The sequence below is a fragment of the Corythoichthys intestinalis genome, chromosome 19, assembly GCF_030265065.1.
Source record: "Corythoichthys intestinalis isolate RoL2023-P3 chromosome 19, ASM3026506v1, whole genome shotgun sequence".
NCBI classification, from domain to species: Eukaryota; Metazoa; Chordata; class Actinopteri; order Syngnathiformes; family Syngnathidae; genus Corythoichthys; species Corythoichthys intestinalis.
The window spans coordinates 20,142,564-20,146,841 of record NC_080413.1 but is presented as its reverse complement, the minus strand read 5'-3'; positions in this window follow the sequence as shown (position 1 = coordinate 20,146,841).

Here is a 4,278-nt window from a genome sequence, read left to right as displayed (position 1 = left end):
CCTTCGAGCCCCCGCTTCTCTCCTAAGCAAGCTACACCTCTGCTCTCTGCTTGCGTTGCCCCCCACATCCACATCCCACTCTCACTCACTCACTCATTCTCCTTCCCTCGCTCTCAACAGACCCCGCCCCCTCAACCAAGCTTCCGTGCTCTGATTGGCTAGCCACCTGGCTGTGTAAGCATACGTCATCCGAACACGTGACCTTGCCAATTGCCACACTGTGTAGAAATCAAACTCTCAACTTTGGGTTTTAGGGAAATTCGTGTACGTAGGTCAGTTTAATTACACATTGTTACGGGGTGATATTGCACCATGGCAATGAATTTTATATGATCCATGTGCTGAATTTAGCAGCAATAAGTGATATATTTCTGCTTCATTGTGCAAATGAAAGCACAAACATGAGATTTTTTAAATTTTTTTAAATGTACCATCTTCAAATGACTAAAACTTTCGCATCGAGCATGCATGATAAACTATTTAACAGAGTGCAAATATTACATTAAAACCTACATTTTGGAATTATTGTATGATTTATGTACTGCATTCAAAATTTTTAAATATACATTAATTATTCTTATTCATTTAAATGTTGATTTAATATTTAAAAACGGGAAGGATATTTTTTAAAGGCATAAGAATGACATGCAGATGCTCCACACATAATACTATTTAATATGGTGCAGGTGTTGTATTAAACAAAAGACACATACGTCTATTCATGTCTACAGTATTTTTTCTGCATTATCTTATGTATTAGAATAAAAACCATTTCTGATGCACAATAGGACACTGAATGTTAGACTACAGTATTCTCTCATGAATCCAATGGGATGAATAGGACAATAGCTGTCACTGCAACAAAAAAACGAAGGGATTAAGAAAAAAAAATGTCAAACATCTTCACTCCATGAACATCTATAATCAACTGAACAACTGAAAAACAATAGATGGTTTTTCTATTGATGCAAATTTACTGAGGTTCGTATGGATTCCAGTTTATAGTTGGAAGTGACTACTGTAAGTGTTTGAAGATGTTGGGATACTATCTTCCCATGTACATAAAGATAAAAAAAACAAAAAACTATGTGTGTGGGGTGGTGTATTTTTCACTCAATAAATACGAATATAAAAAGCTTTAAAATACATCTATCAACTGGTAAAAATACCAAGATGTTACTCAAAATGTACTTTAACGTATCAGATCTACCTTGCAACTAAAACTATTTTACATATAAAATAGAAATTGATTTTTTTCTGGCTGTCTTTTTTTTTTTTTCTTGCATGTGATACAAAGGAACAAATATGATGTTGGTTATACTGTTATGTAGAAAAGTATTCTATAAGGAAATGACGAAAACCAATGTGACCATTTGCTTATTATTCTTGAAATCGCTTCCTGAAATATCTCGTCTGTTTTCCTCAGTGGTCTCTGTGTTGTTTTTGAGCTCACTCAGCATGCTCAAGTCACCTCCTTATATCTTTTTTGGTGGGCACTGCAGTAGAGAGCTGAACTCACAACCCTGGAATGTGAGTAGAAGCTTCAGAAAAACAAACTAGGTAAAAACTTTGATGAAGAAAAAATGTCAAACTGGCGCATCGCAATATCTGTTTATCATTACATTTCTATAAATGCTTAATAAACAGTTATGATGAGAAATTATAGGTTTGCCTATTGAGTTCAAACTACTGCTAGCTTCATAAATTGCTGAGACATAAGTCATGTAATAATGGATAACCTTTTTATAAACTACGGTATTTTCACAGACACTGCTACTAAGCATAAGTAGGTTTTCGTTACGCGTTATATGTGTTGTTATACTTGCAAATTCCTCAGATTCCCCAAATGCCATTTTTCTGAAGGGAAAGTGAATCCAAGGTGCTCTTAAGCTATAAACTTGTGTATCTTGTGAGGAAGAAAGTTAATCAGGAAATTGGATGAGGACAATATGGAAAAGAGAGGTTTTATTGGGAAAATAATCTTATCTGCTATCTAGAATTTGTGCAACGTTCCCAAGATGTTACAGGAGGAATGAGGTGAGGAAAAATGAGTGGGTTGAAGTGGGTGGGACAGGCTGCAAGGAATGGAGAGTGGAACAACAACAAGCCCATCTCCACCCACCAAAGACCTCAAAGCCCACCCTCCGGAATTCACAAGTTCACCCCCCCCCCCCAAACTACCCACACACAGTCAGGCCCCTGCCCGAGCCTGGCTAGGCCCATCCCCGGCCCGGCCTGGTCTGGTCTGGCCCGGCCCAACCCCCGTGCACGCGCAGGCCTGTTTTTGAGGATGCTTGTAGAGGAGGCCAGACGATTACTGTGTGGGTCACGGGGCTGGATGCCAGTGTCACATGGGATCACGTCCTCATCATCACGCTAACGACAAAGCGTCATTAAAGGGGACTACGAGTGTGCCTTGTTAACAAATGTGGCTAAACACACACCAGGACACACTTAAACAAAGTGTGTGTGCAATATCAGGAAGGTCATATATGATGTGATGTGGGACATGGAATGACTCTATAACTTTTTTCACTTCACATTGAACAGGTTTTCATTTTTATTTGATTTTATTTCAGTTTTACTGAAATTACATTGGCTTGTAAATACACACAATTAATGTATGACTTAAATTACATTACAACAACACAAACAATGGGGATTCTAAATTAATTTGTATTTTACAACATTCGATCTTAACGGTATTTTAATTCATATATTTTAAATGCATTAGAATTATAAAAATCCCTCAAGTTGAAATTCTACAATCACTTAATTTAATCATAATAACAGAGGATACATTTGATTTATTTGTTTTAATGTTCTTTCAATAAACATTGTCAATACAGTTGTTATTCAGCTTGTTTATTATCTTTCTATCAATCATTTTTTCTAAACTTCCATTTCAAGTTATCTATTTAAGTATAATTATCATTTACTTGAATCCGGTTATTTAGCCATTACATCAGTGAGACCTCAACGCCACTATAAAGATAATCTGCATGAAGGAGATAACTACTCAACTTCATATAGAGATTCAACATAATTCATTCAAACAAATGGCAATGCATGCATTCAATTATAGTTTTTCACTGTTCAATTTGTTGTACTATTTTGCTTAGACCATGCAATTACATCAACTGTATCCTAATTTCTATGCAAATATAACTATAAGGCTAATAAATAAGATTTATTATACTTTGAAAATTAACCTTTATTCCATATTCAAACTAACAAAGAAGAGATTTATTTTACGTATCTTATCTATTTAAGAAATATATTGTTCCGTTTAACAATATCAATCATTATATTTCTCTTAACTCTTGGCTTTAATGCTTTCAGATGGAAGGAAGTGGATGATTTTTTCTATTTAATCACCATGTTAAATACACATTACCTTAATATATCTGCCAATATACCACTGAAAGGTTAAAGCATATGGGTAAGATTTTGACTTAATGCCTCTTGAGAAAATTCCATGCACATTTCAGTGAATTACAATAATACCAATGAATGAGTTCGATTCATACTCTTGAACAGATGTTTTGTTAACTTTGACAACTTTTTCTTTCCATCTGTCATCATATCATTATTTTCTCAAGTTTAATGCACGGATCAAGTGTTTCTTAAATATATATATATATATATATATATATATATATATATATATATATATATATATATATATATATATATATATATATATATATATATATATATATATATATATGTGTGTGTGTATATATATATGTGTATATATATATATATATATATATATATATACACATATATATACAGTGGGGAGAACAAGTATTTGATACACAGTCAATGGGAAAACCCATTAGCAGTGTATCAAATACTTGTTCTCCCCATTGTATACATTCTTAGCACAAATAGTTTGTTTTAATTTCATTTTAGTAAATTTTAGGGTAATTGACCCTAATGTGAAAATGAAAGGAGACCTCACAAATGATGAACAATCACATTTCCTCATGAGAAAAGCCACTTTTAGGAACATTAATCAGTTTATCCCAATTCTTATTATGACTATAAAGGCCAGTAACTATATGTGAGATCACATGAGCCACAGTGCCCTTGGATGTGCAGTTTTAGTGCGTAAAATATAGTGAGTTTTGGAGCACACATGGAGATTCCTGAGCTGCTTGACTACTATTCCAACTTTGGACTCCCTCACCCCAGTTAACCCGACCCAACCCCCACATGCATGCATGCAAGCCTGTATAGCCTCCCAAAGGAAATGTGTCTTTTCTACCCTGA